General features: G+C 38.3%; 1 pseudogene; it reads right to left on the bottom strand.

Annotated features, from left to right (window-relative positions):
• Positions 1 to 11515: 11515 nt before the first annotated feature.
• On the bottom strand, positions 11516 to 24115 carry LOC101119727 (cilium assembly protein DZIP1-like; annotated as a pseudogene).
• Between the last annotated feature and the right edge of the window lie 1272 nt (positions 24116 to 25387).

The raw sequence follows: 25387 nt of genomic DNA on the forward strand, positions 1-25387 counted from the left end.
GTAAAATAGTTCTTTCAAAAGGTATGTAAGAAAGTCAGCTTGGCAAATTGAACTGATCTCATTTTTTTCACACTAGCCATTAAATGCTACATGAGCTTCACTGATGGCTCAGATGGTAAAGCGTCTGCCTGCTATGCAGGAGTCCTGGGTTTGATCCCTGAGTTGGGAAGATCTTCTGGAGAAGGAAATGGCAACCTATTCCAGTACTCTTGCTTGGAAAATTCCATGGATGGAGGCGACTGGTAGGCTATAGTCCATGGGGTTGCAAAGAGTCGAACACAACTGAGCAACTTCACTTTCTTTCACTTTATTCTTTTTATGATCAGAAAATTCTATGTCAACATTAACCTTTTTATTATATGACAGAATTTTGTGGTGTATATGCCACATAATTATTCACTTATTCTATATAATAATAATCTCTCTGAATTTAAAATATGCTATATGCCTGTTTATTTTTCTTTTCAGTTGACAGCAATCATCATGTGCTTCATTGAAATAAATTAATGTATTGAGAAAAACTTTGCAAACTTTGTGTGCTGGAAATGGATTCCATTTTTCACACTGATATAATGATACTGTAAAGAGGAAGAAATTTACTATTCAGACAAGAAAGGGAATGACTTTGATGCAAAGACCTTGAGAAGGTGAAAAAGAGTGAACTCTAGAGTACAGAGAGGGATTGGATTTATATAGGAACCTAAACTTCCAGATATACAAGCTGGTTTTAGAAAAGTCAGAGGAACCAGAGATCAAATTGCCAACATCTGCCGGATCATCAAAAAAGCAAGACAGTTCCAGAAAAACATCTATTTCTGCTTTATTGACTATGCCAAAGTCGTTGACTGTGTGGATCACAATAAACTGTGGAAAATTCTGAAAGAGATGGGAATACCAGACCACCTGACCTTCCTCTTGAGAAACATATATGCAGGTCAAGAAGCAACACTTAGAACTGGGCATGGAACAACAAAGTGGTTCCAAATAGGAAAAGGAGTACCTCGAGGCTATGTATTGTCACCCTGTTTATTTAACTTACATGCAGAGTACATCATGAGAAATGCTGGGCTGAAAGAAGCACAAGTTGGAATCAAGATTGCTGGGAGAAATATCAATAACCTCAGATATGCAGATGACACCACCCTTATGGCAGAAAGTGAAGAGGGACTAAAAAGCCTCTTGATGAAAGTGAAAGTGGAGAGTGAAAAAGTTGGCTTAAAGCTCAACATTCAGAAAACGAAAATCATGGCATCCGGTCCCATCACTTCATGGGAAATAGATTGGGAAACAGTGGAAACAGTGTCAAGACTTTATTTTTTTTTGGCTCCAGAATCACTGCAGATGGTGACTGCAGCCATGAAATTCAAAGACGCTTACTCCTTGGAAGAAAAGTTATGACCAACCTAGATAGTATATTCAAAAGCAGAGACATTACTTTGCTGACTAAGGTCATTCTAGTCAAGGCTATGGTTTTTCCTGTGGCCATGTATGGATGTGAGAGTTGGACTCTGAAGAAGGCTGAGAGCCAAAGAATTGATGCTTTTGAACTGTGCTTTTGGAGAAGACTCTTGAGAGTGTCTTGGACTGCAAGGAGATCCAACCAGTCCATTCTGAAGAAGATCAGCCCTGGGATTTCTTTGGAAGGAATGATGCTAAAGCTGAAACTCCAGTACTTTGGCCACCTCATGCAAAGAGTTGACTCATTGGAGAAGACTCTAATGCTGGGAGGGATTGGAGGCAGGAGGAGAAGGGTACGACAGAGGATGAGATGGCTGGATGGCATCACCGACTCGATGGATGTGAGTCTGGGTGAACTCTGGGAGTTGGTGATGGACAGGGAGGCTTGGCGTGCTGCTATTCATGGGGTTACAAAGAGTCGGACATGACTGGGCAACTGAACTGAACTGAACTGGAACACCATAGTTAATGAAATGAATGGAATAAAGAAAGTTTAGGTCAGTAAATATGTTAGTGGTAAGTCCTTAATAACTATATCTCTTTTCTTTCTGCAGTATGAGGTAAGGGCATCCAATCAGATTTAGACCTATTGCCGTTCAGTTACTAAGTCATGTCTGACTCTCCATGACCCAACCCCATGGACCATAGCACACCAGGCTTCCCTGTCATTCAGTATCTTCTTGAATTTGCTCAAACTCATGTTCATTTAATTGGTGATTCTATCCAACCATCTAATCTTCTGTTGCCCCCTTCTCCTCCTGCCCTCAATCTTTCCCAGCATCAGGGTCTTTTCCAATGTGTTGACTCTTTGAATCAGGTGACCAAAATATTGGAGCTTCAGCTTTAGTATCAATCATTCAAATGACTGTTCAAGTTTGAATTCCTTCTTTAGGACTGATGGTTTTATCTCTTTGCCATCCAAGGGACTCTCAAAAATCTTCTCCAGCATCACATTTTGAAAGTTTCAATTCTTCTGTTCCAGCTCTTATATCTGTATATGACTGCTGGAAACACCACAGCTTAGACTATATAGACATTTCTGGCAAAGTGATATCTCTGTTTTTGAATCCACCGTGTAGGTTTATCATAGCCTTCCTTCCAAGGAACAAGTGTTTTTAATTTCATGGCTGCAGTCACTGTCTGCAGTGATTTTTGAGACCAAGAAAAGAAAATCTCTCACTGTTTCCACTTCTTACTCTTCTATTTGTCTTGAAGTGCTGGGACCAGATGCCATGATCTTAGTTTTAGAATGTTGAGTTTTAAGCCAATTTTTCCACTCTCCCCTTCACCCTCGTCAAGAGGCCCTTTAGTTGCTCTTCACTTTCTGCCATTGGAGTGGTATCATCTGCATATCCGAGGTTGATAGTTCCTTCTGCAATCTTGATTCCAGTTTGTGATTCATCCAGCCTGGCATTTCACATGATGTACTCTGCATAGAAGTTAAATAAGGAAGGTGACAATATACACCTTGAAACACTCCTTTCTCAATTTTGAACCAGTCCATTTTTCCATATCCAGTTCTAATTATTGATTCTTGACCTGCAAACATGCTTTTTCAGGAGACAGGTAAGGTGGTCCGGTATTCCCATCTCTTGAAGAATTTTCCACAGATTGTTGTGATACACACAGTCAAATGCTTTAGCATAGTCTACAAGGCCTTATTACTTCAGTTTTAGGAATGAAAAGATGATTATTGTTTAGTCAGCAAGTCATATCTGACTCTTTTGGGACCCCATAGACAATAGTCCATCAGGCTCCTATGTCCATAGGATTTTCCCCCTTGCAAGAATACTTCAGTGGGTTGCCATTTCCTTCTCCAGGGGATGTTCCTGACCCAAGGATCATGGTTTCTTTACCATCTAACCACAAGGGAAGCCAAAGAGAAGATAATGCTTACAAGCAATGGCAACCTTATGGGCAGGTGGAAATACATACAAAATATAACAAAAGACCATCTAGTATGACTAAATAGCTAAAAAATATGTATTAGAAGATTTAAAAGGAGAAAAGAAAAGAATGATAAATTAAAGTTAAATGGCAAGGATCTTGAATGCTTCTTCTTTATTCAGTGCAGTCTCTGAGGTGTCCGACTCTTTTTCTTAAGCAGTAATTTATTTGTATGTGATGTTAAACTTTTTGACATCATAAGAGCAATGTTTAGAGGTTTATTCAGTGGCTGAATGACAGACTTGAAATAGAAAAGATGAAAGGCAAATACTTTGCCTGAAAGCTTTTATAATAGTGTATGTTCCACTCTGCTCACTATTATGTGGCAATCTGGCTGGGAGGAGAGTTTGGGGAAAATGGTTCCAAGTATATGTATCACTGATTCCCTTCCCTGTTCACCTGAAACTATCACAACATTTTTAATCAGCTATACTCTAGTACAAAATAAAAAGATTTTAAAAACATAGTGCATGTTTTAGGCCATGAGAACTGAATTAATATACTGTTGGTAAAAAAAAGAAAGAGGCAAAACCAGGGAAAATAATTACAGAAAATTGAGGAAGACTTTTAAAGATCCTCTAAATAAAGATAAAACCTCTGTATGGCAGTTTATTCAAAGAAAAATATACTACTCAGTAAGTTAAAACACAGTGTATACTAAATGAAAGAAGTTTCTACTCTTTTTTTACTAATGATCTAAGGGTTAGATAAAATTTCACTAATGCTATCTTTTCCCTATCATCTTATCACATCATTTCCAATAGGTTCCATAAATATATGCTTAAATAATGAATTTCTAGAAAAAATAGATAATACACTTTGAGCAAGAGTGAATTTACTCTAAGTATATGAAAAATTAAGCATGCATAATACAAATGGTAACATTTGCTGCTCTATATTCTACACAAGTGAAAAAAATTATGTTTTCTAGCTGCTAAGAACCTTAGTAATCATAATGTCTTATTTTGATATAGCAAAAATGAAAAAAATATTAAAAGCTAAACTAAATAAACAGAAGAACTTGGCAAGGCTATTTATAGTGAGTGATAAAGTTGTCTTTTTTGTTTGTTTGTTTTACAAAATCTTCTTTATTTATCATTAGAAGTTTCTGAGATTCAGTTTTTTTAAAAAATTACTTGAGTCAGGATTTGTGGTTTTGCTCTTCCAGAATGATCTGCTGTGTGTGTATGTGCTTAGTCACTCAGTCATGTCCAATCTTTGCCACATGTTAGGCTGCAGCCTGCCAGGCTCCTTTGTCCATAGGATTTTTCAGGCACGAATACTGGAGTGGATTGCCATTTCCTCCTCCAAGGGATCTCCCCAACCCAAGGATTGAACCCATGTCTCCTGTCTCTCCTGCATTGCAGGCAGATTCTCTACCCACTGAACCATCAGGCTTTCCCACTGCTTGTTAACAAACAAGTACAAAGTGTTCAGCTGTAAAAGTATAGACATTTCACTGGAGTTATTTTATCAAACAACTTGTGATATGCCTTCTTATATACCCCAATTCAAGTGTCCTAAGATCATTTCCTTAGAAAGATTTTGAAGTGTCCTTTCTTTCACATCCCCGAGGTCACTTTTTACTGGTTTTGTGACAGTCCTGTAAAAGTCCATAGTTGTGAGACGATTTGAGAGGCATAGATGTAACTGCCAGACTTACTCACCAGACAGAAATTTGATAACCTTCAAAATAGAATCTATGAATGTATAGATAGGCAGGTTTATTTGAAAATCAGATTGATAATTAGTTTAAATATTTAAGATTTAGGCTTCAATAAGATGTGTGGTATTCATATTATAAGTTTCTTTTAAGAGTGCGTTTCTGGACATTTTTGAGCTCTCAGGATGTGTCAGGGGAAAAAAATCATGTTATAGATAAATAAAAATAAAAAATTAAATTCTATGTTTTTGTAAAAATTTGAAGTAAAAAATATGGTAAAGAATGTACTGTCAACAAAAACAAAATGCCAATTAACATTATCCATCAACAAGGATAATACAAAGAACAAAGTTTAAGAGTGCTAGCAATGTCTTAGTTTACTACTGGAAGAGTCCAAAGAAACAGAAAGCTGGGGTTCAGTGGGTAGATGCCACATGGAGCCTGGGGCACCCTTGTTCACAGGCTCTTTCCCTCCATTCCTTGAGGAGTGTCCCTGGGGGATTTAACTCTTCTATTATTACATATTTACCCCAAGATTGTTAAGAGCAAGATCTTTGGAATATTTATTTTCATCTTCTTTTGTATAAACTTAAAAATGTGATTAGAGCAAATAGTTCCTTTTCCTTCAAGAACATGTGTTGTCAGATTTCTACTTCTCCAAATACTTAATATCCTTAGTGCTTTATATATTTTACATTTATTTGAAACACTATTCTTTATTTATGTGCTTCCCTGGTGGCTCAGACAGTAAAGTATCTGCCTGCCAATGCAAGAGACCAAGAGACACAGATTGCATCCTTGGGTCAGGAAGATCCCCTGGAGAAGGGAATGGCTACCAATTCCAGTATTCTCACATAGAACAGAGGAGCCTGGCTGGCTATGATCCATGGGGTCACAAAGAGTCAGACATGACTGAACGACTAACACCTTCTTTCACTTTCTCTACTTGCTTCAAAATCAATATTACATTTTAGTTGTGGTTGTTTTTCAGTTGCTAAGTCATTTCTGATTCTGTGACTGTGGGCTACAGCATCACAGCCTCCTCTCTCCTCCACTATCTCTTGGAGATTGCTCAAATTCACATGTCTGTCATGCTATCTAACCATCTCATTCTCTGTCACCCCCTACTCCTTTTGCCTTCATTCTTTCCCAGTATTAGGGTCTTTTCCAGTGACTCACCTCTTTGCATCAGGTCACCAAAGTACTGGAGCTTCAGCATCAGTCCTTCCAATTAACATTCCTCAGTTGACTTTCTTAAGTTTTTAAAAGTATAACTTTTTATATAGTACCATTTAATAAAAATAACAATGCCATAGAGACAAAAACCAAAGAAAAACAAAAAGGAAAAGAGACAGGGTGCACATAGGATGAAAAAAGAATAGGAAAAATCACTGAAGCAACCTACCTGGTCCTTCAAAGTTGGTGTGTACCTGGAGAAATTGCAGCAGAGTCTGACTCATTTTGCTGAAGAGAATACACACACCCATTATCAAGAAGAGAACTTTAACTTCCCTTAGTTTTAATAATTCACCATTGCGAAAACTAAATCTATTCCTTGGTATTACATTAAAAAATAATGAAGAAAAATGACTATAGTTTTAAAAGCTTTTTTAATCTGGTTTCCATGCTTATTCTATTACTGCGTTCCAGTAAGTAGACTTGAATATCTCATCTTCTGTGGCTATGCTTTTTTTCTTTAAGATAGAAACAGAAAAATAGATTTTATTATGAATTATACTCCAGAGAATGTTCCTTTTGATTGAATTTTCTCTTTGATTTTACTGGACAAAGGATGATAGTAATTAGAGGAATGCGGGCTAATCTAACTATATATATATATATATATATATATATATAATTTAAATTATATCAGTTCTTTATGTTTTACTCTAATATCTGATACAAAATCTTAATATAATAAGAAATTACCAAAGCATTTTGTCTGTATCATTCCTGAGTTGTAACTATGAGACTGATTGAAATACACAATTTTTAAAGCATGATGACATTAGGCCATATTATTCAGAAACTGACCCGAAATCATGTAAATATTTCTGGATTTCTTTATAAATTATTATATGAAGTTATACAATGTTAAGAAGAAATCACATCTTTTTGTCTTCCTCTATTAATTCAGAAAAGAAACTGAGGGTACACAGAAGATTATAGTTCATTTTAGTTCAGTTCAGCTGCTCAGTCATGTTCAAATCTTTGCAACCCCATGGACTGCAGCACCAAGGCCTCCTTCAGTTCAGTTCAATTCAGTTGATCAGTTGTGTCCGACTCTTTGTGACCCCATGAATCGCAGTATACCAGGCCTCCCTGTCCATCACCAACTCCTGTAGTTCACTCAAACTCATGTCCATTGAGTCAGTGATGCCATCCAGCCATCTCATCCTCTGTCATCCCCTGCTCCTCCTGCCCCTAATCCCTCCTAGCATCAAAGTCTTTTCCAATGAGTCAACTCTTCACATGAGGTGGCCAAAGTACTGGAGTTTCAGCTTCAGCATCATTTCCTCCAAAGAAATCCCAGGGCTGATCTCCTTCAGAATGGACTGGTTGGATCTCCTTACAGTCCAAGGGACTCTCAAGAGTCTTCTCCAAAACTACCATTCAAAAGCATCAATTCTTCGGCACTCAGCCTTCTTCACAGTCCAACTCTCACATCCATACATGACCACTGGGAGAAACCATAGCCTTGACTAGACAGACCTTTGTTGGCAAAGTAATGTCTCTGCTTTTGAATATACTATCTAGGTTGGTCATAACTTTCCTTCCAAGGAGTAAGCATCTTTTAATTTCATGGCTGTAGTCACCATCTGCAGTGATTTTGGAGCCCCCAAAATTAACGTCTGACACTGTTTCCACTGTTTCCCCATACACTTGCCATGAAGTGATTGGACCAGATGCCATGATCTTCGTTTTCTGAATGTTGAGGTTTAAGCCAACTTTTTCACTCTCCTCTTTCACTTTCATCAAGAGGCTTTTTAGTTCCTCTTCACTTTCTGCCATAAGGGTGGTGTCATCTGCATATCTGAGGTTATTGATATTTCTCCAGGCAATCTTGATTCCAGCTTGTGCTTCTTCCACCCCAGCATTTCTCATGATGTACTCTGCATAGAAGTTAAATAAGCAGGGTGACAATATACAGCCTTGACGTACTCCTTTTCCTATTTGGAACCAGTCTATTGTCCCATGTCCAGTTCTAAGTGTTGCTTCCTGAACTGCATATAGGTTTCTCAAGAGGAAGGTCAGGTGGTCTGGTATTCCCATCTCTTTCAGAATTTTCCAGTTTATTGTGATCCACACAGTCAAAGACTTTGGCATAGTCAATAAAGCAGAAATAGATGTTTTTCTGGAACTGTCTTGCTTTTTTGATGATCCAGCAGATGTTGGCAATTTGATCTTTGGTTCCTCTGCCTTTTCTGAAACCAGCCTGAACATCTGGAAGTTCACGGTTCACCAACTCCTGGGGTTTACTCAAACTCATGTCCATTGAATCAGTGATACCATCCAACCATCTCATCCTCTGTCATCCCCTTCTCCTCCCACCTTCAGTCTTTCTCATCATCAGGGTGTTTTCAGATTAGTAAATTCTTCAAATCAGGTGGCCAAAATATTGGAGATTCAGCTTTAGCATCAGTACTTCCAATGAGTATTCAGGACAGATTTCCTTTAGGATAGACTGGCTGGGTCTCCTTGCTGTCCAAGTGACTCTCAAGAGTCTTCTTCAATACCACAGTTCAAAAGCATCAGTTCTTTGCTGCTCAACTTTCTTTATAGTCCAACTCTCACATCTATACATGACTACTGGAAAAACCATAGCTTTGTCTAGACGGACCTTTGTTGGCAAAGTAATGCCTCTGCTTTTTTATATGCTATCAAGGTTTATTATAGCTTTTCTTCCAAGGAGCAAGCCTGTTTAAATTTCATGGCTGCAGTCACCATCTGCAGTGATTTTGGAGCTGGAAAATATAGTCTGTCACTGTTTCCACTGTTTCCCCATCTATTTGCCATGAAGTGATGGGAACATATGGCATAATATTAGTTTTCTGAATGTTGAGTTTTAAGCCAACTTTTTCACTTTCTTCTTTCACTTTCATCAAGAGGCTCTTTAGTTCTTCTTTGCTTTTTGCCATAAGAGTGTTGTCATCTGCATATCTGAGGTTAGTGATATTACTTCTGGCAATCTTGATTCCAGCTTGTGCTTCATCCAGCCTGGCATTTCACTTGATGTACTCTGCATATACAGCCTTGAAGTACTGTTTCCCTATTTGGAACCAGTCTGTTGTTCCATGTCCAGTTTTAACTGTTGTTTCTTAACCTGCATAGAGATTTCTCAGGAGGCAGGTCAGGTGTTCTGGTATTCCCATCTCTTTCAGAATTTTCCAGTTTGTTGTGGTCCACACAGTCAAAGGTTTGGCATAGTCTATAAAGCAGAAGTAGATGTTTTTCTGTAACTCTCTTGCTGTTTTGATGAACCAATGAATGCTGGCAACTGGATCTCTGGTTTGTCTGCCTTTTCTAAATCCAGCTTGAACATCAGGGAGTTCACAGTTCATGTACTGTTGAAGCCTGGCTTGGAGACTATTGTGCATTACTTTGCTAGCATGTGATATGAGTGCAATTGTGTGGTAGTTTGAGCATTCTTTGGCATTGCCTTTCTTAGGGATTTGAGTGAAAGCTGTCCTTTTCCAGTCCTGTGGCCACTGCTGAATTTTCCAAATTTGTTGGCATATTGAGTGCAGCACATTAACAGCATCATCTTTTAGGATTTGAAATAGCTCAACTGGAATTCCATCACCTCCACTAGCTTTGTTCATAGCGATCCTTCCTCAGGCCTACTTGACTTCACATTCCAGGATGTCTGGCTCTAGGTGAGTGATCACACTATCGTGGTTATCTGGGTCATGAAGGTCTTTTTTGTATAGTTCTTCTGTGTATTCTTGCCATCTCTTCTTAATATCTTCTGCTTCTGTTTGTCCATACCATTACCACTTCTGTCCTTTATTGTGCTGATCTTTGCATGAAAAATTCCCTTGATATCTCTAATTTTCTTGAAGAGATCTCTAGTCTTTCCCAATCTATTGTTTTCCTCTATTTCTTTGCATTGATCAGTGTGGAAGAGTTTCTTATCTCTCCTTGCTATTCTTTAGAACTCTCCATTCAAATGGGTTTATCTTTCCTTTTCTCTTTTTCCTTTCACTTTTCTTTTCACAGCTATTTGTAAGGCCTCCTCAGACAACCATTTTGCCTCTTGTTTTCCTTTTCTTGGGGATGATCTTGATCACTGCCTCTTGTACAATGTCATGAACCTCCGTCCATAGTTCTTCAGGCACTCTGTCTTTCAGGTATAATCCCTTGAATCTACTTTTCACTTCCACTGTATAGTCATAAGGGGTTTGATTTAGGTCATACCTGAATGGTCTAGTGGTTTTCCCTACTTTCTTCAATTTAAGTATGCATTTGGCAATAAGGATTTCATGATCTGAGCTATAGTCAGCTCCCAGTCTTATTCTTGCTGATTGTATAAAGCTTCTCCATCTTTGGCTGCAAAGAGTATAATCAATCTGATTTCGGTATTGACCATCTTGTGATGTCCATGTGTAGAGTCTTCTCTTTTGTTGTTGGAAGAGGGTGTGTGCTAAGACCAGTGCATTTTGTTGGCAAAACTCTGTTAGTCTTTGCCCTACTTCATTCTGTACTCCAAGCCAAATTTGCCTGTTACTCCAGGTATTTCTTGACTTTCTACTTTTGCATTCCAGTGCCCTATAATGAAAAGGACATCTTTGGTGGGGTATTAATTCTAGAAGGTCTTGTAGGTCTTCATAGAACCATTTAACTTCAGCTTCTTCAGCTTTACTGGTCAGGGCATAGACTTGGATTACTGTGATATTGCATGATTTGCCTTGGAAACAAGCAGAGATCATTCTGTCATTTTGGAGATTGCACCCAAATACTGCATTTCAGACTCTTGTTGACTATAGAAGGAACATTAACTATTAGCCCAAAGGTATGCACTGTCTTTCTGGGATTACTTAAGCCCAAAGTAACTGCTCTATTAAATAAGAACAGATCATAAGATCATCATAGGTAATATATCAAAGAAAATCTGGTAAATTCACTCTTTGTTACTAAAAACAAACAAAAATAATAGTTAAAGCAAGAAATTGTGATGAAGCAAAACTATAGGATTAATACCTACTTCTACAGAATAGTTTGGAGAAATTGGTACATGGAGACAAAGAAAGTTCCTGTGTTTAACATTTTTGATCTTAGATTAACAATCAAACTCAAATGGTACTGCTGCTGTTGTTGTTTATTCGTTAAGTGATGTCCAACTCTTTGTGATCTCATAGACTGTAGCCCCCTGGGCTCCTCTGTCCATGGGATTTCCCAGGCAAGAATACTGAAGTTGGTTGTCATTTCCATTTCCAGTGGATATTCTCAGTCCACAGTGCTTAGCCCTCTATTCAAGTGATCACTCGGAATACCAAGTATATTTGTATTAATCCCCAAGATTTCCAGTTTCTCCACCAAATTCTGCTCCAAAACAGTTATTTCCTTGGTGAGGGAAGGCTTATTCTTCAGTTTTCCTTGTATGTATCTAGTTGTCATTTAATTTCTGTTCATTTTCCCTTACATGTGCCATTGTTAGACTTGACTTTGCATCCAGTGTCTGGGGGACTGGGGCATTCATAGATACCATTGGGGCAGTTGGCTTAGATTCAAAAGTCTGCCAGGTTAAAAAATTCTCTTTGGGTTCACTGTCACCGTTTAATGATTTAGTGGTGAACTCTTTAATCTGCTGTCTCTGAGTGATGATCAGCTTGTTCTGCTCCTGGAATCTCTGTCCTAGCTCTTCTATCCTTTTCTTGTAGAAGACATTACATGTATTTTGATCATATATCATTGAGGTTCGAAGTTTCTCTCTATGTGACAGGAGCCAGCTCTTTTCTTTCTTGTGTTCTTGAGGAAGAGCCTGAACGTGAACTGTCCACTTGCTTTCCTGACTGTCAAATAGCTGCATCACATTTTGGAAATCATGGGGATGCTGAGGATGTTCTTCTTTAAACTCATGTGCATCTTTTAGCATGCCTGTGTTAGGCTTGATCTGCATATTGGGCTTCTTGATTTCCAACAATTGATATTCTAATGTTGAGTTCTTAGAAGTCAGTCCTTTAAACTCCTTCATAAACATTTCTTTGACTTTTTCCATTTAATCAACTAGTTTCTCTTTTCTTCTTCTTTCCACCTATCAAATAACTTCAAAAATTCTTCCTTTTTTGTTTTCTGCATTTCATATTCCTTAGAGAACTTGACTGCGTGCACATGCTGTGCTGCCTCTAGCTGAGACTTGGTGAGCTGCAGCTGCTCCTTCAACATGTTGATCTCACTTTGGAGCTTGTCCACCTGTGCCCTTGTCTTATACTCAAGATGTGACTCTTCAGGGTGGCAGCACTGAATATGACTTTGTAGGAAAGCTTGGCTCATAAAGGCCTTGTCACAAAAATGGCACTGGCCTCTATCATTTGCTGCTGGGTAGAGATCAACTTCTTCCTGCGTTTACACTCTTCCTTGAGCAGCTTGATCTTGCCCACTTGCTTGGTGAGGAGCTTCTTGCTCTTCTCAATGGCACCCCAATCCAGTACTCTTGCCTGGAAAATCCCATGGACGGAGGAGCCTGGTGGGCTGCAGTCCATGGAGTCGCTAGGAGTCGGACACGACTGAGAAAATTCACTTTCACTTTTCACTTTCATGCATTGGAGAAGGAAACGGCAACCCACTCCAGTGTTCTTGCCTGGAGAATCCCAGGGACAGGGGAGCCTGGTGGGCTGCCGTCTATGGGGTCGCACAGAGTCAGACATGACTGAAGCAACTTAGCAGCAGCAGCAGCAGAGATCAACTTCTTTCTGAGTTTACACTCTTCCTTGAGTGGCTTGATCTTGCCCGCTTGCTTGGGGAGGAGCTTCTTGCTCTGCTCGCCCCCAGCCAGGCTTGAGGACAGCCGCTCCTCCAGGTCATACAGCTGAGAGGTGCGTGAGCTGCTCCAGGCGGATGAGCTTTAGCAGCACCTTGTCCACCCACGACTGGAAGCTTGGATATTTCTCGTCCTCCAGCTTGCAGAAGGTGATGTTCTCCTGCAGCATGAGCACGTCCACGGAGCCAGCCACCTTGTCCGCATCGATGGTGTTCAGCTGCTGCCAGTCCACGCTCTCCGGTCACAGGCGGAACTAGAAAAAGGGCAGGGAATAAGCCAGGTGGTGGGATTAATGTTGCTGACGTGTTCATCAAAAAAGAACTAAAAGATTTAAAGTGTACAGATGTGGATGATGACGACTGGGACATATCATCCTTAGAGGAAGAGAAATCTATGCAGAGAAGAGTTGGGAGAGAAGAGAAGGAACCTCTTCCACCTGTGAACAATGAGTCTAATGCTACTCAAGTGCCAATGCCTGGGGTGCAACTAACCTGAAAGGGCCGAAGGGAGAAGGACCTCAGGATGAATCTGGTACACTGAAAAGCAGCTTAGTAACTGTGACTGATTGGAGTGACTCTTTAGACGTGTAACTGTCACCCTGAGCGACAGGAGGTCCCGTCAGACTTCAGCAGTATTTGGTTTCACAGTAATTCAGCACTGCCTACACAATTATAATTGTCCTGCCTGACAGTATCTCCTGCGATAACAAGGAAACTGGCTCTCAGAGAACAAGAGTCTCTTCAATGGCACCTAATGCAATGTTAAAAAAAAAAAAAGCAAATTGTCAACAGTATTTTGAAACATATAGAGGTGTTTAATACTGCTATTGCTTAAAAATAATGTGTCACTGAAGTCATAAAAAGTTTTTTTTTGGAATGGTACTCTAGGTGTATTTTTTTCAACTAATTTTTAAGTGAATTCTTTTTTTAAACTGATAGCAGGTTTTATTTTAAACTTTTTTTAAAAATAATCTTTCTTATGTACATTTTCATGTTGGAAGTGTTTTATTATAAAGTTCTGTTAGTATCCTGAAAATGAAATTGGTGGAAATTAGTGAAATTTTAAGAGTAGACAGCTTATTTTTCATCTAGAAGTAAGTTTAGAGTTAATAAAAATATAGCTAGGCCCATGTTAACTACATTTTCCAGAAGTAGTTTTATCATATGCAGCTTTGGGCCACTGTAAACATGTTGTTTTAGAACTTAAAATACTAACCTTGACCTTGGATATTTTGTGAATATAATGTAGCCATTTTAAATATCAGTTAATTTATCAGACTATGAATAGAATAGATTGAGTCAATACTGAATTCATATGTCTATAGTTTTTTTTTTTCATTTTTTAAATGTTCAGCCTGCATTAGAAAATACCTCAAAACTAATTTCATTATATTCTTAATAGTGACATCGTCAATAGTCAACATGTTCATATAAGCTGGTTTTTGCATTATTTTATACTTTGTGGTACTATCTGTACTCTTGTTTCCCCCCACCAAAATAATATTTTTTTAAGTAATATTTTAACTACATGGTCTGTGAGGATTTGGATCTCTCTTCATTTTGTCAACCTTTCAAGTAAAACCCTCTATGACACACACACACCCACAATATATAGTGATTGATTATAGTTTAAATGGGGCCTTCCTGGGTGGCTCAGCAGTAAAGAATCTGCCTGTGATGAGGAAGATGCAGGAGATCCCAAAGGTTCAATCCTTGGGTTGGGAAGATCCACTGGAGAAGGTTCATGGCAACTCACTCCATTAGTCTTGGCTTGGAGAAGCCTATCAACAGTGGAGCCTGGCAGACTACAGCTCACAGAGTTGGACACAAGTGAAGCAACTGAACAAATAGTTTAAATGTCCTAAGTCCAATACCATTTATTCAGTTTTACACATAAAAGATGAACGCAATATACTATAGAAAGTAAAAGTGAAGTCGCTCAGTCGTGTCCGACTCTTTGCGACCCCATGGGCTGTAATCTACCCGGCTCTTCTGTCCATGGGATTTTCCAGGCAATAGTCCTGGAGTGGATTGCCATTTCCTTCTCCAGGGAATCTTCCCAACCCAGGGCTTAAACCCAGGTCTCCCTCACTGTAGACAGACACCTTACCATTTGAGCCACCAGGGAAGAGTAATATGCTACAAGGAGGTGATAACTGTGTTTGTCATTGAACCGTGCAGACACATTTCCTAAAGCTGAGTTCATTGCCTTTTCTTTTCTCTTTTCATCTCATCCTGGCTTAGTTTCTCTGACTTGCACTTCATTTTATTTATCACCCAACATTATAGTTTCTTCCACGTGTAACAGGCAGAAACTAGAAGTGTTTATTCTGAAAAGATAGTTATAAGAAAGCTCTTCATTACAGCAACATTTTCACTGCAGATTCATATTTTAGCATTTATTTTAAATATTAACATCTCTGTATGTGGGGAGAGGTAGGTATAAGGAATTCACACATTTTTCTTTTCAATTTGGGCTTTTTGCATTTTATGATAATATTGACTAAAATTATATTCTTTAAAAAATTGTAAAATACTTTTATTTTTTTAAATATAAAAACATCATTTAAAAAGTTGTTTACTTTTTACTACAAATAGCTTTCTTTCCAAACATATTTCTTTCTTTGTAAAGGTATAGAATGATGAAAAACATAATATTATTGATCTTATATTATTAAGGTCAAGTTGCCTTTCAATAAAGGAATAGTTCCAGTCTAGAGAAGTTAAGTTTAACAAACTTTGTATAAGCAATTATTTTCCACTGGCTGTTGCTCTAAAAGCCAAAGGATATTTTATTATTAAAAAGTGTCTTCTAGATGAAATGCACTTACAGCATAGGAAAACTTCCTAAATAATATAGAAAAGACAATAACTTTCAAATAATAAAAAATTTCAAGGCAAAAGCAATAGCTTTCTTATAAAATATTAACCATGTTTTAATATTGAACACATTCAAACTACTAGCTGTTCTGAACTACTGTAAGTACTCAGATAGAAAAACAAGTAAGATATGATATAGTACACAAAATTTATCAGACAATTGTCTGTGCTCTAAGCATGCTAGTTTCAATATTTAAGGAATTATGATTTGAACAATGCTTTTAGGTTTGGTTTTTTCTTTTTTTCCCAATTTTGCAAACACTGTTATTTAACCCAGTATATTTTTATGGTTACTTATTTGTAACAATAAGAAACCACGAGTATCATTTGATGAAATAAATTCTTTTCTAGTCAATACTACCTGTTACTAATTACATGGTATAGGATAGTATTGTACAAGAGAACAAGGAGACCAGAGAGAGGAAAAGGGAAAGTGAAAGAGACAAGATGCAGGGCACAGAGGTGAAGGGAAATAAATGAAAGAGCAGATACAAAAAACTAATGCTGAGAGAAAAAGAAAATGAAGAAGTGATGTCAGTGTTAAGTATTCTGGTACAAAGCCAGAGATCTATAGAATAAATTATGAAATGGTGTTGATTTATTTGACTATTCACTGACTGCCAAAATAACAGATGTTGCTGAACTTCAGTCCAGTCTTGATCATTAGAGAGTTGGGGACATGATTATTCAGGTAGATGGAGGACAGAAAAATAAAGCTGTTTCAGATTTTTGTATTCTGTAAATATTTTGTCTCTCTCCTCCCCCTGCCACATTCTCTTTCTTCCTACAGTGAACATGTACACTCTTAATTTCAAACTTCTGACTGCATTTCTGGAAACACTTATTTCTAATAGGAAAAGTCTGTTACATTTGCTCAAAGACATAAACATCCAAAACAGTGTCAATCAATTTTTATTGCTGTGCTAATCAGGTACTTGCAGTATTGAGTAATGGAGGGAGCATTTATCTCAGTACATCAGTGGATGTTTATGAAACAGACTTTATCCTTTTGTCCATTATAATTTCTGTTACAATAAAAGCATTTAAAACTATGTTGCTGGCATTTATCAGATTAAGGCAAAGTTCCTTACACCCATCACTTCACTAATTTTTTTTTCTTAGTTCTCTGAGAGACTTGCAAATAGGTTCATATTCATTATAGTGATAATGTATGGGAAATGGCATAATTTTCACCAAATAAGTTTAATTCTCCAGAAGCATTTATTTTCCTCAGGCAAAATAAATGTTCTAAAGCAGACTACTGTGTAAATGATACTTCTTATTTCCCTAGGTTTATCCTAATGACTGTTCTCACCTCCTAAACTGGTTGAGTCCAAGACCTTTTGTTAAGCCACTCATTCAATAGGTTTTTACAGAGCAGTTGGTTTCTCCTTCAGGCACAGAGTTCTGTAGTTGAGATGAATGCTAAGCATAAATACCATTCGGTGCACTCTAGACATTAAATTTTAGGCAGATACATAGAGATCAAAGTACATGATTACAATAAAATAAGACAAATGTGGTAAATACTGTCATTCTTCTTACCTAATTGTTTTCTCATTCATTGATAAAAATTAAATGTTTCTTTTTTGTGTATAATTCAACACTATCTAAATCACCCTTCTCCTTCCTAAATGATATCTTATCAATCAATCTCTTCTCTCTTTGAAAACTTGTGTATCAGGTATTTGGACTTTCCAGGTGGTTCAGTGGTAAAATATCTGCTTTGCCAATGCAAGAGACAAAGATTTGATCTTTGGGTTGGGAAGATTCCCTGGAGGAGGAAATGGCAACCCACTCCAGTAATCTTGGGTGGAAAATCCCATGGACAGAGGAGCATGGCAGGTTGCAGTCTATGGAGTCACACAAAGAATCAGACACAGTTGAGTGGCTGAGCACACACACATGTGTTAGGTAGATATGGAGATCATAGCAATAAGCAAAGCAGATACAATCTTTGTTCCAAAAGCTTTGCATCTAGTAGCTGAAACAGACAATAGGCACAAAATATATATACATATCTGAATTTAGGTAGTAAAGAATTCTGTTATGGTAAATCAAGTAGAGTAAAAAAGATTCATGTGGAGTGGGGACATGAGAGGGAATGTTTGAGCAGAAACGAGGAAGAAAGAGAATCCTGGATATAACTGTGGGGAAGAGTAGTCCAGCAGAGAGAACAGAAAGCCATTCAAGAAAATTAGGATGCTTAAAGTATGGCAGTAAGAACAGGTCAGTGTGACTAGGATTAAGTGAATGAGAGGAAAAGCAAAACACACACAAATGTAAGAGAGAGAATCAGAGAATTATTTAAGCTATACTCTTATAAGAGAAAGGGAAAGATATACCCAACTGGATGCAGAGTTCCAGGAAATAGCTAGGAGAGATAACAAAATAGGGCAAAGCAATAGAATGTGTAAAACTAAAGATCTCTTCAAGAAAATTGGAGATATCAAAGTAACTTTCATGCAAGGATGGGCACAATAAAGGAAAGAATTTATAAAGTCTTCAAAGAAGCAGAGGAGACTAAGATGCGGCAAGAATACACAGAAGAATGACACAAAAAAGGTCTTAATGACCCAGATAACCATGATGATGTGTTCACTCGCCTAGAGCCAGACATCCTGGAGTATGAAGTCAAGTAGGCCTTAGGAAGCATTACTATGAACAAAGCTAGTGGAGGTAATGGAATTCCAGCTGAGCTGTTTCAAATTCTAAAAGATTACACTGTTAAAATGTTGCACTCAATATGCCAGTGTATTTGGAAAACTCAGCAGTGGCCACAAGACTGGAGAATGTCAGTTTTCATTCCAATCCCAAAGAAGGGCAGTGCCAAGGAATGTTCAAACTGCCACACAATCATACTCATTTCACATACTAGCAAAATCATGCTCAAAATCCTTCAAACTAGCCTTCAACAGTACATGAACTTACAACTTCCAGATATATAACCTAGGTATCAAAGATGCGGAGGAACGAGATTTCAAATTGCCAACATATATTGGATCATGGAGAGAGCAAGGGAGTTCCAGAAAAGCAACTACTTTGGCTTCATATACTATGCTAAAGCCTTTGTGTGGATCACAACAAACTATAGAAAATTCTTGAAGAGATGGGAGTACCAGACCATCTTACCTGTCTCCTGAGAAACCTGTATGCTGGTCAAGAAGCAACAGTTAAAACCAGACATGGAACAACAGACTGGTTCAAAATTGAGAAAGGAGTATGACAAGGCTATATACTGTCACCTGTTTATTTAACTAATATGCAGAGCATATCATGTGAAATGCTAGGCTGAATGAATCACAAGTCAATCAAGATTGCTAGGAGAAATATCAGCAGCTGTAGATATGCTGATAATACCACTCTAATGGCAGAAAGTGAAGAGGAACTACAGAGCCTCTATGCAGGTGAAAGAAGAGAGTAAAAAAGCTAAAATGGTGAAATGTTGAAACACAACATTAAAAAAATGAAAATCATGGCATCTGGTCCCATCACTTCATGGCAAATAGGTTGGTGAAAAGTGGAAACAGTGACAGATTTTATTTTCTTGGACTCCAAAATCACTGCAGACAGTGACTACAACCATGAAATTAAAACACACTCTCTCCTTGGAAGCAACACTATGACAATCCTAGAAAGTGTATTAAAAAGCAGAGATATCACTTTGCCAACAAAGGTCTGTATAGTCAAAGCTATGGTTTTTCCAGTAGTCATATGCAGATGTGAGAGTTGGACCATAATGAATGCTGAGCACCAAAGAATTGATGGTTTGAATTGTGGTGCTTGAGAAGACTTTTGAGAGTCCCTTGGATTGCAAGGAGATCAAACCAGTCAATCCTAAAGGAAATCAACCCTGAATATTCACTGAAAGGACTGATGCTGAAGCTCAAAAGTTTGGCCACCAGTGCGCAGAGCTTGCTTATTGGAAAAGACCCTGATGCTGGAAAAGATTGAGGGCAAAGGAGAAGAGGGTGACAGAGAGTGAGATGGCTAGATAGATCACTGAATCAATGGACATGAATTTGAGCAAGCTGGGAGATAGTGGAGGACAGAGGAGCCTGGTGTCCTGCAGTCTGTGGGGTTGCATAGAGTTGGACATGACTTAGCAACTGAACAGCAACGATAACAACTAATTAGAGCTCTGTCACACATGTTTAAAAGTTGGATTTTGGAACAGAGGACTATTGTAGAGTTTGAGCAGCAGGCTAACATGATTCAATTTATTTTTTTAATGGGCAGGTGTTATCTTTTTAAGATTTTACTTAGGGGAGTAAGAAGAGAAGCAAGAAGATCAGGTAGGTGGTATTTTTATCTTATATAGTAGAAATAGAAGTGATGAGAGGTGGTCAAATTTGGAATCTATTTTTAATGTGGAGCAAGAAGAAAGAAGAGAAGCAGGCTTTGGAGCACAAGGATGAAAATTTGTTTTCAACATGTCAAAATTACAATACTTTTTAGACATCCAGGAAATATCATGAAGACAGTTGAGTACGTATGTATGTAACCAAGACTTTAGGTGTGAAAGAATATGCTTTAGAGATAGTGGCATAGTTATATAGAAATCATTTATTGTTATCAACTGGGGTGTGGATTTAGGCTTCCCTGGTAGCTCAGCTGGTAAAGAATCCACCTGCAATGCAGGAGACCCCAGTTCAATTCCTGGGTTGTGAAGATCTGCTCAAGAAGGGAATGGCTATCTACTCCAGTATTCTGGTGTAGATTGGGCATGGATAAAGAACTGTCAGAAGACCAATAAAGTATACTAACACACATATATATGGAATTTAGAAAGATGGTAACAACAACCCTGTATGCGAGATAGCAAAAGAGACACAGATGTATAGAACGGACTTTTGGACTCTGAGGGAGAGGGAGAGGGTGGGATGATTTTGGAGAATGGCACTGAAACATGTATACTATCATGTAAGAAATGAATTGCCAGTCTATGTTCGATACAGGATACAGGATGGTTGGGGCTGGTGCACTGGAATGATCCAGAGAGATGATATGGGGTGGGAGGTGGGATGAGGGTTCAGGATTGGGAACTCATGTACACCCGTGACAGATTCATGTCAATGTATGGCAAAACCAATACAGTATTGTAAAGTAAAAACAAAAATTAAGAGAAAAAAAAAGAACTATGAATCTGTTTCAGAAGCTAAGAGCATAGGTGTTTCAGGAAGAAGATTTTGATATCTCAGAGGCTAAGAGGAAGATTAAAATTGACCATTGCATTTTGTCAATATGGAACTCAATATTATTAATGAAACTGGCAGAATCAGCATAATTGGAGTGGCTAAAAGAGTGCATGTGCGTTGGGAAAATAGGGCAGTTATTGTGCAAAATCACTTTTAAATTTTTTGCTGCATTAAGATATAGAGAAATGGAGAGTTGAGAAATCAATGGTCATTTATGGAGGACATTACAGCTTGTTTGATCTTTATGAAAATGGCTTAATAGAATGACAGAATTGATGATGTTGTAGAGATAGGAGCTTATTTCTGGTGAAAACTAATCTTTAAATAGGTAAAGGAAAGAGAGTGAATTAATTGGACAAATGCAATAAGATTGCTAGGCATCCACTTGAAATTTGTGATGCTAAATGTAAAGTGATTCCATCAACAGTGGCCTAATATTCCCTAATCTCATTCTACTGGCAATTAAAAGACACATAGTAAAATTAAGTAGGTTTCAGTTTTGTTGATTGAGGAATACAGAGGGAATTGGGGCAAACTACAAATGTGATTATATGATTATAATGATAGATTATGGCATCTAAGTTGTAAAAAGAAATCTGGGGATGGTAACTGAAAGTGAAAATGAGACCATTAAAGAATTGAAAGTTGAAAAGTTATGACAATGGGCAAGGAAAGTGATTTGGAAATATTAGAGATGGTAGTCAGAGAAGGGGCTGATTTTGGTAGCCTTCTGAATGCCATGCCATTATGCGTAATAGCATTCATGGTATGAGTCTGGGAGTTGGTGGTAGAGGTAGAGTGGAGGTAAAATCAAGGACAATTATGAAAATATGAAATTTAAAAGAAATTTAAATTGAGAAATCATTTGCTTGGGACAGTCTTGTACTAAACCTTTGGCAGGCTGAACTCTAGTCTGGACTGTACTTCTAGGCCTGGGCTCTGGATGGAGGCTGGTCTCAGACTGAAGGAAAAGACTCCTATTTAAATTGATCTGCCTGAAGATTAATTTAAAGAGTAGCTTCTATTAAAATTCATACAGAGATGAGACCTTTTTAAGTAATTTGAACAAAAATACTCTGTGCTACCAAGCTCTAATTTGAAATCACCAAAGTGTAATAAGGAGTTATAGTATTAGAACTGTCAAGCAATGAGAACTGATAGGAAGGCTTGCATGGACCACAACCAAGAAAGGGAGTAGACAGTATGATCTGTTGTCATCGGCTTCAAGTGGAGTAAGATTTTAGCTTAAAGAGCAGGGGACCAGAGTGGTCTGGAAGAGCTATGAGAAGAAAGGAAGATGTCTTGATGTTTACAGGTCCTGTACGTGTAAAATCACCTACCATTTGATATGGCTGCAAGGTAAGTCATGCCTTTAAGTAACAGCATATCTCAGATTGAGAAGATGAAGAAAAAGTTTCCCAGAATAATTTCATGACTCTACCACTTAATATGTGTTGTTTCCTAGTTAAATTCTTTGTGCTTTGGTTTCCCAAAGGCATTACATCTGAAATGTAAGAATGATTTAAATTTTCAAATTACTGAGAAAGAAAATATACACGAAGCACATAAAAGGTTTCCTAACACAGAGCAAACACTTAAATGTGACTTATTATTCTTTATTAAACCATTCTAAGAATGTTGTTGTTGTCAAAATGTGTACATGAGAGAGAGAAAATGAGTGTGGGTGTGATATGAGGGAGGGCTTAGGTAATGATAGTTGTTACTATGAGAGCTTCTAACTGAGGAGGTTTCTTTGAGAGTGCACTATTGATCTTTATTCTATCCTTTGAGTGTAAAATCCCTTCTGTCTTGTGAATGTATGATTCAAATGTAATATTCATTACCCAACACAATTTTCAGCCACTACTCTTTAACCTTTGAATGGATTTATAAGATATTTAACCACATATTATTTTCTTTTTACTCATTTGTTTATCATTTCAAATTGAATGCTGTGGGATAGTGGCTCAGCCATAACCTGGGCTCTTTATTCCCTGAACTTTCAGCCTGAAATTCTTCACTTTGAAAATCACTAAATCAAATATTTCTACTTCTGATAATATTTATGTCAGGTGGCTTGGGATGCCTATGCAGATTCGAGAGGAGCTAACTTTCCTCAGTTCAGTTCAGTTGCTCAGTCGTGTCCAACTCTTTGCAACCCCATGAACCGCAGCACTCCAGCCTCCCTGTCCATCACCAACTCCTGGAGTCTACCCACGCCCATGTCCATTGAGTCGGTGATGCCATCCAACCATCACATCCTCTGTCGTTCCCTTCTCCTCCCACCTTCAGTCTTTCCCAGCATCAGGATCTTTTCAAATAAGTCAGCTCTTTGCATCAGGTGGCCAAATTATTGGAGTTTCAGCTTCAACATAACTTTCCTACTCACTACCATTTGGGAATAAAATCTGGAAGGCTGGGGAGAAGAGTAGATTATTTTAACTACCAGTGTGATGTATCCTGGATTGACCTCTTGTTTCAACCCCTTGGGTTAGACAATTCCATCTTACTGTAATAGCTTCCCATCTCAAGGATCTAGCAATTTATCTTCACCTTTCTGCCATGGAGGGTGGACTGGCCCTAGTGGAGGCAGGAGAGAGAGCAGGAATCATGCCCTGATTTGTAGCATTTGCTAATTTCCCTGGTATAAATATTTCCACCATGGACAATTTCAAGCTCCAGCATGAGCTATTGAACACACTTCTGGGAAGAGGTATGCAGTAGCACTCCATTATATTAGTATTCTACTATACAGATAATAGATAAATAATCACAAGAGGGTAGGTAATAGAAAATAATTAGGACAAGATGGATTTTGAGTATTAATTACTTCATTTTTAATATAACTTAATTATCAATTTATGGATTTTAATGATGACTGTGTTTTACAACACACTCTCAAAATTCCTGGAATATTTCTACATAAGACCATCTCTAAGGCCATGGCCTTCTTCAGAGCCATCATTGGCTGCTCTATCTGCACACCCATGCAGCCTAAGAGGAGGAAGTTATTAACACCCCCAGGGGCAATCCTTGACAAATATCAGCATGACTGAACAGGTGTCCCAACAATGGCAGTTTTTAACACTTCTCAGTGATTGCATGGAAACCTCAATAATGCACCCACCCTGATGTTCAGTATTCTTTTCCTGTTTTATTTTCCCTGCTAACTGGCTGCTGATTTCTATGAGTCTCATAAATAAATGACCTGCAGCTATGACTTTGACCCAAGCTATACTTTGGAGAAAACCCCACAAACCAAGAAGCTAAAAGCAAAGCATTCCTAGTCAGCAACCATTCAGAATGAGGTTCTGGAACTAGGACACTCTAAGATAAAGTTATCTTGAAGCTAAACTGCTTATCTGCCTTGTTTTGGGGGATGACTGGAAATCTGATACTGACTCTAGTGCACAGTAAGGAGGAGATAGGCAGGCTAGTCATTTATAATTACCCATTTAATATGAGGCTCCCCCAGCAGCCTGAGCCACCTTTCTCACGTTATTTAGGGATGTGTAGATTGATGACTTGGTGAAAGCAATTAGCAGCTGACTTGTGCATGTGTGCATGCTAAGTTATTTCAGTTATGTCCAACTCTTTGTGGTGCTATGGACTATAGCCCACCAGGCTCCTCTGTCCATGAGATTCTCCAGGCAAGACTATGGGAGTGCATTGCCATACCCTCCTCCACAGATCTTCCCAACCCAGGGATAGTGCCACATGGGAAGGCCAGCAGCTAATGTGTATGCATGTCCAGTGGGGCATAAAAGACCCTCTTGGGAACATTTGCTCTAGCTCTTCTGAATAGAGCTCTCTATGGTAGCTCTCCATCATATATGTCTTGGTAGTTAACAGTCCAGAGTGGTGGTCCCCAATCTTTTTGGCACCAGGGACTGGTTTTGTGGAAGAGTTTTTCCATGGATGGAGATGAGGGAGTGGGGAGGGGCATGGATGGTTTGGGCAGTAATACCAGCTATGGGGAGTGGCAAATGAAGTTTTTCTGAGCTACCCACTGCTCACCTTTAGCTGTGCATCTCAGTTCGGTCCCCAGCCCTGATCCTGAGTTGAAGAGTATCTGTGTGACTGAAAAGGATTTTGGAGAGCTGTGCCTAGAAGTTTCTTGGGCTCCATATGCTTATTTGAATTTTATTTCTACTGCTCTATACAAAATCTTTCAGCTTCATTAAAGCCTTTCATGAATATGGAAGTTTAGTGAGTTCTTCAGTGATCAGACACATGTAACCGCTGCAGTTTCTCATCATCA

Source organism: Ovis aries, chromosome 6 (genome assembly GCF_016772045.2).
Source record: "Ovis aries strain OAR_USU_Benz2616 breed Rambouillet chromosome 6, ARS-UI_Ramb_v3.0, whole genome shotgun sequence".
In the NCBI taxonomy this organism is placed as follows: Eukaryota; Metazoa; Chordata; class Mammalia; order Artiodactyla; family Bovidae; genus Ovis; species Ovis aries.